This window comes from Anguilla anguilla, chromosome 10 (assembly GCF_013347855.1).
Source record: "Anguilla anguilla isolate fAngAng1 chromosome 10, fAngAng1.pri, whole genome shotgun sequence".
Classification (NCBI taxonomy): Eukaryota; Metazoa; Chordata; class Actinopteri; order Anguilliformes; family Anguillidae; genus Anguilla; species Anguilla anguilla.
This window is the reverse complement of record NC_049210.1, coordinates 27,041,849-27,058,405: the sequence shown is the minus strand read 5'-3', so window position 1 is coordinate 27,058,405 and position 16,557 is coordinate 27,041,849. Positions and strand designations below refer to the sequence as shown.

Here is a 16,557-nt window from a genome sequence, read left to right as displayed (position 1 = left end):
ATAAGGAGAACAGCAGAGGACCCAGTACAGATCCCTGAGGCACTCCCATAACAAGGGGATGAGGAGCAGAGGCAGACCCCTTCCAGGTGACCTGGTAGGACCTATCTGCAAGATAGGAAGCGAACCAAGACAGGGCAGTCCCGGCGATGCCCATCCCAGCCAAGGTGGAGAGGAGTATTTTATGGTTGACCGTGTCGAAAGCTGCAGGCAGATCAAAAAGGATCAGGACAGAGGAGAGGCGTGAGGCTCTTGCAGTGGCAAGTGCCTCTGTCACAGCTAGGAGCGCAGTCTCTGTTGAGTGCCCAGATCGGAAGCCAGACTGGTGGGGGTCTAGCAGGTTGTTCTGATGGAGAAAAGAGGTTAGTTGTTTAAGAACTGCTCGTTCAAGGGTTTTGGACAGAAAGGGTAGAAGCGATACGGGTCGATAATTCATTACATCGGAGGGGTCTGAGGTGGGTTTTTTGAGAAGTGGGGTAACACGAGCCATCTTAAAATCAGAGGGAACATGACCAGAGGAAAGAGAGGAATTAACAATGGAGGACAGATAGGGAAGGAACTCGCTGGAAATGGATTGGAGAACTGTAGATGGGATGGGGTCAAGTGGACAGGTGGTTGCACGATGAGAGGTGATGAGTTGTAGAACATCGGAATCCTCCAGCATTTCAAAGGAGGTCAGTGTGGCTGTAGGTTTGTCCCGGGGGGTTGGGGGGCTCACTGGATGGGCGAAGGAGTTCCGGATTGTAGCCACCTTTCCTTCAAAGGCAGCCAGAAAATCATCTGCGGAGAGGGAAGAGGGAGGTGGGGGTGGAGGAGGAATGCGGAGGGAAGAGAAGGTGGAGAATAGTTTGCGTGGATTAGAGACACATGCACTGATCTTAGATTGGAAAAATGAGGCTTTAGCTGACGTGAGGGCAGATGTGAAAGTCGCCAGCAGGGTATGATATGCGGTCAGGTCATCAGAGGATCGGGATTTCCTCCACTTCCTCTCTGCAGCCCGCAGTGATGTTCTGCTGGAGCGTAGTGACTCAGTCAGCCATGGGCAGGGTGGTGAGGAGCGTGCTGGTTTGGAGACAAGAGGACAAAGTGAGACGAGGGACTGGGAGAGGCAGGAGTTTAAGGTGGAGGTAGCAAGATCAACTGGCAGGTTAGAGAAAGACGGAGGAGGGGGAAGTGTAGACAGAGCAGTGGAGATGAGGGAGGATTGTGACAGAGTAGAGAGATTTCTCCTGAAAGTTACTGTGGGTGAGCTGTTGGATGAATTGAGTGGGAGTAAATAGGAGAGGGAGAAAGAAAGAAAGAAGTGGTCTGAGACATGGAGGGGAGTCACTGTAAGTTGGGGAATGGAGCAGCTTCTGGTGAATACAAGGTCTAGTTGGTTACCAGCCTTGTGTGTGGGGGGGGAAAGAGGACAGGGATAGGGCAAAAGACTGGAGGAGTGAGGCAACCCTGGACAGTTTGGAGGTCTCTGGTGGGAGGTTGAAGTCTCCCAGTAGAATAGCAGGAGTGCCATCCTCAGGGAGGGAGCTTAGGAGAGTGTCCAGCTCGTCCAGGAAAGAGCCGAGTGGACCTGGAGGACGGTACAGAACTATAATGTGAAATTTTGAGGGATGAGTTACAGTAATTGCATGAGATTCAAAGGAGGAGGAAGTAGGGTTAGGACTGGGGAGGACACAGAACTTCCAGGACAAGGAAATGAGCAAACCGGTACCCGCGACTCGGCCAGAGGCCCTGGGGGTGTGCGAGAAGGAGTATCCCGAAGACAGTGCAGCTGGGGTGGCGGTGTTGTCGGGAGTGATCCAAGTTTCTGTGAGAGCCAGGAAGTCAAGAGATTTTGTCTTGGCAAAGGCAGTAATGAAGTCAGCTTTCGGGACGGCTGACTGGCAGTTCCATAGTCCACCTGTGACAGTGAATTCCTGAGGTGTGGATAAGGGTGGGTAGATCAGGTTAGATAAATTGCGCCTGTGGTGAGTAGACCATTTGGGGCAAGGCAGCACGCACAAGGGAATTGGGTTTATAAACATGATGAACTGACAACGAGGCTGCCTATGGCAGCCTCCGCTGGAGCTATAAATACCGGGTGGCAATTACGTGCTAGCATTACCTTCATTAGGGCAGATAAGCACCAGGTGAAGTTACTCGAAATTAGCTCAACAATACCGGGTAATTTAACACCAACACCAACCCCCACACACAGTTTCACTAACGCGTTTAACTAACAACAGAGAGTCAACTAGAGAGATTCTGAGCTAACGCACAACTATGTTTGCTGACTAGCAACAGCAGAAACAAATCAAGTGAAGATACGATTATCTGAATCGCGGGGTATGGCAGAAGCGACGACACAATCAGATGCACACTAAATGAACCACAGATGAACACCACTTAAATAGCACCAGGTGAAGCTACTCGAAATTAGCTGAACAACACCGGGCAATTTAACACCAACACCAACCCCCACACACAGTTTCACTAACGCGTTTAACTAACAACAGAGAGCCAACTAGAGAGATTCTGAGCTAACACACGATTATGTTTGCTGACTAGCAACAGTTGAGACAAGTTTTAAAAAGATTATCTAAATTACACACAACTATGTTCTCTAACTAACATTTTGCACATCTACGTTTACCCCAACAAGAGCCAGCTTTATGTCCAGATCTCTGACAGTTATAACAGCGCCACGGTGGTCATATGTACTCTCTTACACGATATGCCATGTTTCCAAGATATACTCTTTCTGGCAACACACTGCCTGCAAACATTAGCAGGATCGGCGAGTTCCCATTGCCTCCCTCCTTACGCTTGAATCTCAAGACTTCGGTCACTCGGCCACCCTTAATGTTGTCTAAGATTTCCTTCTCAGACAGGCCGGTGTACACTCCATAATTCAATCCTTTGAGTCCCTGTCTTTCTCTCGGAACCAAGCTCTCAACCTTCTCCACCAACTTCCTCACCCCCTTAGTGTTATCATATTGTTTCTTATCTTTGTAGCAAACTCGCAGCAGCCCATTTGACAATATCTTGACCTGAAAACCCTTACCTATCTGACTCTCCAAAGCGGTTGTGACTCTTAGGGGATTTCATGCCCTAAATCCTCCATCTCCCTGTTTTTGATCTTTAACTTTAAACAACACAACAAATACTTCAGAATTACTAATTTTCCTCATTTTATTTTCCCCAACTACTTCTGATATCTCAGGTCTTTCACTCGATGCTCCTCTCTTCTGGCTTCCTTTACCCACTTTCTTCCACCCACCTCCCTCAACCCCAGCACCCCTTCCTGTAGCCATAGGCTACCAAAGTACATCTTTCCTTACACTACTTCTAATAATAATAGCAGACAAAAGCAGAAAAAAAAGAATGGCCAATCAAAATGAATGAGCAACCACCACTGAATACACAAAACTCCGCTGGAGTGTCTAATGGCGACTTCCACCTGCAGTCTCGATACTCTACTCTCCAAACACCTATGCTGACTGTCTTCGCGTCTCCGTAATTCTTGGTAGTCAGAGCATATCAAATCCCCGTTCTCTACCAAGAATCTACCAGAAGATGAAACCACTAGCCAATCAGGGCGTGCATCGCTGCTGAGTATTGAAAGACGCGGCCAATCAGGGTGTCTACCAAGAATTTACCAAGAACCAATCGCTTGCTCGACTGTCTCGAGCTGAGAGACGCGCAAATCTTAAATGAGGTAAATCACTGTTTGATTTTCCTGCTTTTGTAGGTAAAGATAACCACACATTTCACTGAATCATAACCGGGAAAAAATTACAACAAGCGAATTTACCTTCCCAGCTGGTTTGCTAGTTACGGACAAGTACGGTAACATTACCAAATGTAAATAAATATTAATTTTAACTTTGCTTTAGTTAGCTAGTTGCCTTAATTTAATAGCTGTCGGCTTCAAACAAGGTTGTCAACTAACATTCACCGGTTTAAATTATGGTAGACCATCTAATCTGAGGAACTGTTCTTAATTTACATCAGTCGCAACAAGGTAAATATATTTAGAAACTTTAAGTGTACTTTCTCTGGCATTATAAATAGCTTGTTTTATATGAGTTTATTAATTTAACAGTTTTATGCATTTAATTTCTCTGAATGACCCTTTGTAAATAGCTATCTGGATTGAACTCTGGCCATTGTCTGTCATATATAGCTAATTAAATAACCTTGCTCACACTGTAAAAAAATAAAATGTCCTAGAAATAATGTATAGCTAGCATTCATAGTGTCCCATTTGATACAGATGAAAATGGCCGATCAGGGGTAGGCTATAATAAATAAATAATTTATTTATTATAGTCTACCCCTGATCGGTCATTTTCATCTGTATCAAATGGGACACTACGACACGCCCAGGGCGGGGATCGAACCGGCAACCCTCCGACTGCCAGACAACCGCTCTTACCTCCTGAGCTATGTCGCCCCACCTGTCACTGCATCAGCTATGTTCTTGGCTGGACCGCAACAGCGGGGCCAGCCCTACAAACGCGAATGTCTGGGACTGAGTGATCTGACTGAGTGATGAAGTTGCACCATTGGTCAGCCGAGTTGTGAAGTTACACCATTGGTCGGCCGGATCACGTGTGTTAGGTCCTGCCATTGAGCTTGTAAGTCAAATTGTCTCCAGGGGGCATCTGGTTCGTGACGTCACAACCCAATGTTAAAATCCTATTGACTTTTTAAAAATCACTGATTGTAAAATATCTATAGCAATTAAAAAGAATAGATTTCTCACATTTTTTTTGGACAGTCATTCTCTGCCGTAGCATGTGCTTAGTTATATTTATTTCAATCTCTGGAGAGAAAAAAACAGATTTATGTCGATTTACGATGTGTTGGAGGTCCTGAACTATACTAAATCAAAATCGCACGGATACACGTGACAACCACATGTGCTTGTAAGTCTACTCGCCTAGTGCGGTGCCTAGGCTGCCCCTAACTGCTGGTCTGGGATGAGATTTCCCTTCCCAGGTCCTTTAACCATTAGTAGGGGAAGAAAATGACTGGCTCTGAACCAGCAGCTAGGACCAACTTCACCCAACACCGGTGGCTAACTAGCTATACCCACAACAAATGCGGTGTCGAGAGGTCACGTCACCCTACATGGGCTTACAGCGACGTGGCTAGAGCTCCCTTCTACCCAGCTCCAAAATCTATTTTTCTTCCGTTTTACTCCCGATTTACCAAGACCTGTTTTTGACAACGTCTAGATGTATTCGCCTGCATCCAAAAAACATCATCCTTCGTCACCTTTGGCGTCCCCTTCGAAGGAAAAATCGAAGGAAGACGCCACGGAACTAATACCTAAGATGGCGGACCCACTTGCTTGTTTGGAACAGTTGCTTAAACCTGAGCTAACAGCACTTCGGGCATTTCTCTACCCACATGAAGACTATTCAGGCTATGTGCTCGAAAATAGACCTTCTCACAGGCGAACAAAGAGAACAGAAAAAAACTTTGAATGACCACACGAGCAGACTGGAATCACTCGAACAACAAGTAGTGGACTTACAAGACAGGAGCAGGCGATGTAATCTTCGCCTTATCGGGCTTGCTGAAGGCGCAGAGAAAGACAATCCAGTCGGTTTTGTAAGGAAAAAAGGACGTCTCTCGAACGTGATGAAAATGTACAAAGTTTATTTCCAATACTGGCAGTGACAAAGCGCACGAATGACACCTTGGATTCAGCAGAGTCAGACTGAACCACGAACCTTTCCAGAGGCTGCTTCTTATTTGTTTTCGAAGCTTTGATCAGGAGTGTTGAATACACATACCAAGACGGATGTAGTCAGTTTTTGTAACACCTATCAATTAGGCCATAGTGTATTGGCTGTCCTGTTGTGATTGAATTAGCACGTCTGTTGACTTGAATGGTTCCCAATCTCTCACTTCTGGTCGCTATTCTACCATTGTACCAACTGTATTGTGATAATGATAAGATCAAGGGAATGTGTGGCCAGCAGACATATTGGCATCAGAGACAGATTTCTTACAGTTTCATAAAACGATCACTGCCACTGTGGCTTCCATCGCTAGCTAACTGGGATATTGAGGTGGAATGAGCCCATAGAATTTACGCCGGAGAATCTACCTCACACCGTTCAAGACCTCGAGTATTTATTTTCAAACTCCTTCGGTATCCCGACAGAAATTTAATCCTTCAAGAATGCAGAAAGAAGGGACCCATTTTCACCGACCCCGGAGCACAGCTGAGTTTCTTTCCAGATTTCTCCCTGTCCACAGCAAAGAAGCGGGGCGCCTTCACTCAGATAAGGCGAGTTATGAGAGAGGCTGGTATCCAGAACTTTCTGCAATACCCAGCAGTGCTGAAAGTCATCTACAAGGGTCAGTCTCACCTGTTGCGGTCCCCGGAGGAGGCTCGCTATTTCCTCGCCTCCAGAGTCCGATCTCACCCTGAGGGTAACACTACGAGCTGAACATTGGGGTAGCTGTCTAATCGGAACATATTAGCTGGCTAACGTCAGTTAGCTAAGCTAACGGACCTCTTATTCACTATCTATCCACTTCCATAATCTCATACGAACTCTGATTATATATTGGATAAGATGATTTAATGTTGTGTACTTTGTTCCTATATCATTGCCTCACGTCGCTTGGGTATGAATATATGAAAGTGGAAGTTAATTAGGCAATATCACAACACGTGTTAGGGTTCGGTTTTGGTAACAACAATAACATGATAGCTTTGGTTTGTTGAGGGAGTTAGGGTTAGGGTTAGGGTTAGGGTTAGGGTTAGGGTTGGCTGGCTAGCTTACTAGCCGCGCTAACATGGAGCGAGTAGTCACTGGTGCACAGGCTATGTCAAAGCCAATGTTGACGTCACAGATTTACAAAGGGGAGGGATACAGACACAGTGCTGTTCACTACCGTGTCTGTAGCAGTTCAGTGTTTGGGGAGGGCTTTATTAGTTATTACTTTTCTGTTTCGGGAGAGGGTGTGGGGAGGGAAGATGGTGGTATATTAGGTGCAACTGGTTCGTATTCCTTTCAGGCTATTTTTGCTATTTAGGATTATAAAAGGTCTCCTCCATTGATATCTTTAATTTTAAATGACAACTGCTTTTCAATAGTTTTATTCAGGAAACATTCCATATTTGACAGCTATGATTAGTATCAATATTCTAAGTATCAATATCAATGGTCTTAATGGTCCCCATAAGCGCACAAGTTTCTTAGATTTACTTCGTAGAAAGAAAATTGATATTGCCCTGATACAAGAATCTAATTTGGAGGAGGATGTTTCCAGATGCAACAATACATTTTATTCTGTAGCAGCCTCTGCCTCTGCCGATAATAAAACCAAGTGAGTTCTGATATTGGTTCGTAGAAATTTACAAATCAATATTCCAGACCGGGGAGGTGATGTAGAGGGTAGGGTAACTCACATTAAGAGTATTGTTGGTGGCAGGAAAATTGCTTTTCTCTCTGTATACGCTCCCACAACAGGTGACTCTAAATTTTCCCCCTCCCTGTCCACTTATCTTCTCGAACTTTCAGAATTTGAAATAGTTTTGGGTGCTGATATGAATGCAGTAATGTCCCATTTACTCGACAGGTCAGGTGGCCAAAGAATCTCACTCCCAGTCCATTTCTACAGCGGGACTTAAACTATGCTGTGCATCCTCATCACTTATAGATCTATGGCGTTTAGTTAACCCCTCTGCAAGAGCATACACTTTTTACTCTAGACACAAATCATATTCAAGAATAGATTTTTTATTTTTTTCTCAATCTCTGACCACGGCTGCTGACACTGCAGAGATATAGCCAATGTCATTGTCCGATCATCATAGCAATTTTTCCAAGCTGACTTTGCTAAACAAACCTAGCCGTGCACCTCGATGGCGTTTTAACGCTACCTTATTACGGGATGTAAAAAAGCTAATTAAAAGAATTCATCACATTTAATCAGGGTTCAGTGGAAGACCAAGGGGTACTGTGGGACACGATAAAAGGTTTCATTAGAGACAATACTATAGCATACACCTCACGTCAGAAGGCTCGCCTAAAAAAAATTCTGATCTGGAAACTAAGCTTGCTTCCCTGGAGCAGTCCAACCAACGTTTTTTCTCTTATCATATAGCATTGGATATCAATCCTATACAGCACATCAGAAACCCGCTCTAGAACCTTATAAGGACCGTTATACCTCCATTGCAATTTAGGGGACAAACCCACCTCTTCGCCTTATTCCTTTTCCATACTAGCTCCCCCACAGAGTAATACTGGAAATTCGCTTTAAAATCAAATTTAGTCTTTTGACTATCAGAGGCCTTAGCCCCGCCTCCACTACCGTAGACAAGGTGTCAGCTACTCTGGAAACATACTCATTTGCAGTAGCAAACTTAGCTTGATTATCAATATTAAACATAACATTGACAGGTAACACAATCTCTTGCCCAAACAGTACTTTAAAAGGAGTGAACCCAGTACTTGCATGTATGCTGCTTCGATACGCCATCATAACATATGGCAATAACGTGTCCCAGTTCAGTTGATTCTCCTCTACGAACAGAGATAGCATGGATAAAAGAGTACGGTTAAAACGTTCAATAAGACCATCAGATTGAGGATGATATGGGGATGTGCGAGATTTGTTCATATTGAGTAATCTACACAGTTCCTTGAACAAATTAGACTCAACATTCCTGCCCTGGTCAGAGTGAATACTACGGGGCACCCCAAACCGGCATTTCCACTCCTCAGCCAATACCTTGGCTACCGAGTGGGCCTCCTGGTTTGGAAGCGGTAAGGCCTCCATCCATTTAGAAAAACAGTCACCAATGACTAAAATGTATTTATTTTTCAGGGGGGTTTCAGGGAGGGGACCCAAAATGTTAAGGGCAATGCGTTCATGGGGGCGTGATATGGCAGAGGGTTGCAGAGGTGCACACGAGACCTGACCCTCAGTTTTACGTGAGGCACACTCTGTACACTCTCTACACCACCTCTTCACATCACCAGACCACCCAGGCCAATAAAAACGGTCTCTAACCTTCCCTTGTAACTTCTGTACCCCTAAATGACCACCTGTAGGAGTACTGTGCAGCATGGCCAGTATGCAGGGCACCATGGATTTGGGGAGAACCACCTGAACTTCAGATGCCGAATTCGGGTCAGGCGGTAGCACCCGTACCAATCGCCAGCCTTGTACTTGGAGCTGATCCCAGATCACTGCATACTTCTGTAGTGTGGAGTGGCCATAAAACTCTTCTCACCTGTCACCTGGACCTCCCTTCAGTTGTAACAGCATCTTGATCTCAGGGTCTTCCAGCTGGGCCTTCTCCAAATCCTCACTTACTCTGAGCTCTTGTGCTTGGGCTGCAGTTTCTTGAGGGACTGCAGTCTGGGCTACTTCGGTCTCGCTCTCCGCACCCACTCGCAAAGCACCCCCTGACTCCAATACCCGCATGATGGTCACCTGCTCCTGCTTGGGTTGGTTGATCTGTTCAGTGGTCCAATCCTCTTCACCAGCAGAGGGTAAAGCTAACCGAGATAGAGCATCTGCATTGCCATGTTGTTTGCCCGGCCGATGCACAATGCTGTACTGGAAGTTGGCTAGCTGTTCCAGCCAACAGGCTAACTGTCCCTCCAGACCCCGAAAGTTATGTAAACAGCGTAAAGAATTGTCATCCGTCCTTAGAATAAATTATCTCCCTAGCAGATAATGTTTGAAATACTTTGTGAATGTGACCATGCCCAGAAATTCTTTCTTGCATTCTTGCCTTGTTAACGCCCGGCTGGCATACGCGATGACTCTCTCCAGGCCATCTTCTTCTTTGGATAGAACAGCTCCTATCCCAGAGTCGCTGACATCTGTATCTAGAATAAAAGTCCTTTTGGGATCAGGGTAAGCTAGAATGGGTGCACTGGTGAGGCTAATCTTCAAATGTACAAAGGCCCTCTGACAATTTTCATCCCACTTGAACTTCTTCCCCTTTTCAGTCAGTTAATGTAAAGGACGGGAAATTTCTGCAAAACCCCTCACAAACCGTCTATAGTAAGACGCCCGTCCCAGAAAACTTCTCACTTCAGTTTGATTCTTTGGTTCTGGCCAGGCTCTCACTGACTCCACTTTCTCAGGGTCTGCCATCACTCTTTAAATAACCTCCTCTTAGAGGAGAAACTGACTCTATTCCAGTCTTCACTCTCACATGGCTCCAAACATTTCCACATAGCCTCCCACAACTTAGCATAGCTGCCTCTATCACTAGGACTTAACCCACCATAAAGGTCAAGGGCTCTACCAGAAAACAATAAGGACATAAATTTTAGTTTGAGATCATCATTCCGATTATTAACCTCAGCTGCCATTTCAAATTATTCAGACCAGCCAGACCACTCAGACCACTCTCGGCCTGTGCCAGTAAAAGTCTCTGGCATAAAGACAGGCCGCTGGTGGAGCTGGGGTTGCGCATGAGAGGGTTGAGGTGAATCGTCAGATGTGTGTGCAGAACTGGCAGACTCAGAAAGAGACATTTTTATTTATTTTATTATAGATCCCACCGCTGCCACCAGTGTAATGAACCAAATCTCACCAGCAGGGGGTGAACACCAACTGGATCAACAGGGTAACGCAAGGCTGCTACCACCTTTTATATAGCTTTATTTAACAATAGTTTAAAAACTTGCAATCAAGGGGTGGCATAAGTCAACCTTACTTATGCAAGATAAACACATTCCAGGCTATAGTTAAAAATGGGTACTGTAGCTTTTTACCATAATCTACACCAAGTTTCACTCTTGCAAACAGGTCCACACTTGTGTCACGGCAGTACCAGTTCAAAAGCTGTTCCCATCACACTCCCCTTAAATTAGGTCTGCTCACACTTTAAAGTCAATATAAGTTAACTGTTCACACTTCAAACTCCATTATGGCTACACCACCCATAATCACTAGTCCCACAACCGTCTAAATTACACTTTCCGTTAAAACTTTCCCCCACCTAGCAAGTACTCCCTTACTCAATTCATAAAAATATCGGCAAACAAACATACATAAAACAAACACACATGCGTTAATGAAAAAAGTTAAAAGGTCCCGACTTCCCTCATCCGGTAGCTGTCGAGACCCCCCCCCGTGTCGTTCCGCTGTCAGCCACACGTCTCTCCAGGCCCACCGGCGTCCCGGTGGTGCCGACTGGAAAAAAATAGCGTCCGAGAAAAAGAACACGCGTCCCACGCCGTCGGCATCCCTCGCTGCCTCCGCTGCACTGCCGCTTCCCGACACTTCAATGAATCTCACCGGTGGGCTATATTTTAAATACACTCGCTTGGTTTGCAAATTTTGCAAATTATTGCAGGATTAATCGCTTCACTTGCTGTTATACCATTTGGAAACCAGTCTCGTTCACAAGCCCACCTCCTGTCTCTCTTTTTTCCGCACCTCTCCTTTGTTTCCCTTATAGAGTCCAAAGTGCATTCACCCCCAAAACCAGGTGCCGGCAATCAACTAATTAATCAGTCCAATGTCTCAATGCAGCGTAGTGATGCACCAGATATCCGTTCACTACACATATATAATCACTGTTGGTAACCCGTTGTATAAGTGGAATAAACCCCTCCGGTCTGTCCAGGTTATTGGAAAATAATGTAGGCTACTTCGGTGGTAGTATGGGGTTACAGAAGAAATCATAGGACAGATGGACCTACCCAATTGAATTAACCTAGTTCTACCGAAAAGTCAAGTACTTACGCTTTGATAAGCGTGTCCACGACTCGGTATTTGGATAACTGATTACGCAGTGTTGACTGGAATGTGGTAATTGTTCTAATGCCCAAGCCATATTCCCACTGGTTTAGACGGAAAAAGGTATCCGTAAACGGAAGAGTTGTAGACCGAGTTTGTGTAGAAAGAGTTAAATACGGTAAATATTACGCAGCCAAATAACCTCGATTTCAGTTATGAATACCCACCGGTATTCAGTCCATCTGTCCCTTTTGTTGCGTGTTTCCGTTGTCGATATTTAACTCATGGCTACGGGGCGCATTTTTTTCTGTATCTTTGTTAACGACTGTGTTTATAGTAACCGCTGTTTTTAATATAACTCAGTAGTTAGCTAGCTAACCGGGATAAAAAGCATGCGTGAGACCATTTTCAGCCAAAACCCAGCTGAATTTTAATATTGGCTAGGTAACAAGTGACGGTGAACCTATCATAAAACTAGCTGGCATTCAAACCCGGTTTCAGAGGGTCTTGGAAAAACGCTGTACAGTGCGTGACCGCACCATTTAAAAAAGCAAGACAGAGCTGAATTTGATTCATCTCCCTAGCTTCACCGCCCCCGTCGTACATTATTTTCCAATAACGGGACAGCCCGTCGTGGTTTATCCCTTACGTATTGCATGCATTCAACATCAAATAGGTAGAATATATCACCACAATGCATTATGTGTAATTTGGTGTAACTGGTATCTATTTAAACACACGGTTGCTAAGGAAATATGTCACAAAAGTGTGGGAATCCCTTGTCAATCTTTGGCAGTGAAAATCTCTGGTTTTCTGGCAGCCCATTCAGCATAAATATCTAACCTCAAAACAGCGCAACTTACTCAGTAATTGTCCAATCTCCATGTATGATACATCTATTTGAAGCTCTGATTCTCAGCTTGCATATGCTATAAAAAACTGAAAATCAACTTTCCTGTACTTAAGCCTGGTTTTCTGGCTCCTGTCACATAACTTCAGACAGGAGATATGAGCATATCTGCATGTTCCGTTCGCTTGCTAGCGTTACTCCTCAGACATCCAGTCATAAAACAGTTTGTTTGATAATTAGCTTGATTTGTTTTCTCTCATTCTCTAGTCATAGTCATAGATTTAAGTACTTAATATTTTAAGTACTTTTATACTCAGGTTTTACGTTACCCATTCGTTATGCTAACACAGACCAGGGTCAGCGGCTGTCAGACAACCAGCTAGCCAGACACAATGCCACCGTTCCTCCAGGTTTGGGGATCTAAAATCTAGTCGATCCATAGTTCAAACATCTGAACTGCATGTCTTCTAACGTGAGGTTAAAATAATACTGTGTCAGCCATTCTCTCTCTCTCATGCCCTCTTCGTTTCTCTGCGGAGTATGCGTGATTGTGTTCATCCCCATTTCACAACAGCACAATGAACCAAACAAACGGATGGGAAGTGAGAGAACAAGGAGATTGTCCGCTAGTTAATCTATTGCAGATGGTGTCGTTTTCTAGAATGGATAAAAATGTTGTTGTTTTTTAATAGAAAAAAAGAATTACCAACCCATGCGCTCAAAGAAGTTTTAACAAACTTTATAACAAATAAATTGGTGCGTTGGCTTCTCAAAGATAATTATAGAAAGGAAAGACGGAAGCCCGCACTCTTAATGAATGAGATATAAATTATGAATATCTACGCAACAAAATCATCAACAGCGTGTTTTATTCCTATTTGGACAAAAAGACAGACATGTTTCGGCCTAAGCTGTCCTCAGTGTCTTGAAGTTCTTCTGACAAACAGGAAATATAAAACAAGTATAAACGTGACATCATAATAGCCAATTATATATGTAAATTAGCTTATAAATAATTTAATAATTATATAATCAATAATGACCAAAACCTGTTCTAGGCCAATGTGTATGACAAAAAGGCTAAACAGGCTAATCAGAAAAATAAGAAAAACACCAGTTACATCAAAAAACCGTATTATTTGGAATAGGATACATATACACATACTAAGTTAGGGGCATCCATTTCCTAATTCAAAAGCGGATACATGAAATGAAATGTAAATACCACAAAAACAGTGTTTAATTAATGATGATTCAGAAGTTAGTCCATTCAAACCACTGCAGGCCAAAGACACCGAGGGGATCTATAAAAAACACGATAATTCAAAATCCTCATTCGTCCTCAGTCAACACCTTGTAACACAACACAATTGCCAATAAGCCTCTCTCCTTAGGATATGTTTATTTAAATCTCCGCCCCTTCTGCTCATCTGAATTTTCTCTATACCAATGCATCGCAGCATTTGCACTGTATGTTTATGTTCCAAAAATAGTCCTGCAACTGGCGAATTCACATCTCCCCTTCTAATTGCGCTTTTGTGCTCACTTATGCAGGTTTTAAGGGGCCTTGTGGTCTGACCCACGTAGCCCCGCCCACAAGGACAAAGTAAAAGATAAATTGAATTATTTGTGTTGCAGGTTATGCGTTGTTTAATTTTAAACTTCTTCCCAGTTTGGGGATGAGTGAAACAATCTGTTTTTACCAAATTGTTGCACGACGCACAGTTGTGACACGGAAAACAACCCGGTGGTACCAGTATGGTGACCTAGGTTTGTAGTGGTCGGCACAGACCAGTCTGTCACCAAGGTTACGAGCTCTGTAATGAGAAAATAGAGGATCAACAAAAACATCTTTAAATTGAGGATCTGTTGACAGAATGTGCCAATGTTGACGTACAATGGATTGGATGGCAGACCTTTGCAAACCATATGTAGAGGGAAATATGACTGAAAACTTTTTTTTGATGACTGAAAATCAATCAATCAAATTTTATTTGTATAGCGTATTTTACAGCAGTTGTCACAATACGCTTTACAGACAGCCCTAGCCTAAACCCCGACAGGAGCAAGCCTAAGGCAACAGTGGCAAGGAAAAACTCCCTGTGGCAGATGGGAAGAAACCTTGGAAGGAACCAGGCTCAAGGGGGAAACCCATCCTCCTCTGGTCGGCTCAGGGTGCCGACTGGTGACCACCATGTCAGCCAGTTTTATAAGATATGTGATGTGACTCAGATGATGGGTAGGGCCGGGTGGCGGTGATGGGGAACAGCAGGTGGCGGCAGATGTGGGCAGGGTGGAGGCAATGACGAAGGAGGGGCTGGACCGCAGAGGTGGAGGAGACCAGACAACTCTCGAAGCATTCTCAAGGGTTGGGGCAAGAGCCCCGCCGGCAGCGTGGGGAAGAGGGTAGAAACGGCAATTAGGGAATTTGCAATATAGCAGACAGTGAGTAAGGTGGCAGTGGTATGTATTGGGGGGACCCCGCCAGGAGTAGAATATGGCTGCATATCTACTAGGACGGGGATGGAGAGCCCATGCAGTCATGAGGGGTAGACAACCATACCCGCCTATCAAGAGCCAGCCCATGTAAAGTCGGGTCACAGCTGATTGACAGGTGACAGTAAGGAAAGGATTGCCACCTACAAAGCTCTATGACTACAGGCTTCTCGCACCCTGTCTCCAGACTACTGATTGTAAGCCTGAGCATAGAGGTGCGTTTTTAATCTAGATTTAAATATTGAGACTGTGTCTGATAAATTTTGAAAGCTGGTTCCACAGTAGTGGGGCCCTGTAGGAGAAAGCCCTACCACCTGCGTCTTGGGATCGGAGTGACCTTGTGGGCTTATAAGGTAGGAGCAGGTTAGATATGTACACAGGTGCACGTCCATGCAGAGCTTTAAAAGTCAGGAGCAAAACCTTGAAGTCTATCCTATGCTTAATGGGTAGCCAGTGAAGCGACGCTAGTACTGGTGTAATGTGCTCATACTTCTTAGTTCTGGTCAAGATACGAGCAGCTGCATTCTGCACAAACTGGAGACTCTTTAACGAGTTATTAGGGCAGCCAGAAAGCAGGGCGTTACAGTAATCTAACCTAGAGGTAACAAACACATGGATCAATTTTTCAGCATCCCCGACTGACAGGAAATGTCTAATTTTAGCTATGTTGCATTTCATCATCGTTTTCAAATAATCCCACCCCAAATATGTAATCCAATACAGGCTGAGTGAAAAAAGTAGCATTTTGGATTGGAATATCTCCTGAAATTTTAAACGTCTCAAACACTTGTTCATGACAGATGGGGTCCTGGTCCACATCCTACCCAATTTCTGTGATATTTTACTGTAGCAATTTTGAATAATCCCACTTCAAACTTTCTATGTAATCCAAGAGGCCAATTGAAAAAAATAATAATTGGGATTGGAATAAATCCCTAAAATTAAAAGGCCTCAAACTTCTGATGCTTATTCATGACTGAAGGGGTCCAGTTCTATGTCCTACCCAATTTCTGTTAAAGTTTACAGTATCATTTGTGAATAATCCCACTTAAAACCTTCCATGTAATCCAATACAGGCCAATTTGAAAAAAGGAATCTCTCTCCAAATTTAAAAGGTCTCAAACTTTTGATACATGGTCCTGATAGATGGGGTCCTGGTCTACATCCTATCCCACTTCCATGAAATTTTACTGTACCATTTCTTAATAATCCCACTTCAAACTTTCTATGTAATTTGGTTTGAAATTTCTCTGTAAATGTAAAACTTTTGATACTTGTAAAGACAGGAGGGGTGCTGGTCTATGTTCTAGCCCATTTGTGTGCAGTTTTACTGTAGCATGTTCAAATAATCCCACTACAAACATTCTGTGCAAGTCAATACAGCCATATTGAAAAAAAGTGATCATTTGGATTGCAATTTCTCGAATTTTAAATGTCTCAAGATTGAGATGGCAGGTATGCCATCCCGCCAAGTTACGCCTTGGCGGGGCGGC

The 16,557-nt window shown here is 44.1% G+C and overlaps 1 pseudogene; it reads right to left on the bottom strand.

The window, feature by feature from the left end:
* Nucleotides 1-6,169: 6,169 nt before the first annotated feature.
* Nucleotides 6,170-16,557, bottom strand: LOC118206554 (annotated as a pseudogene).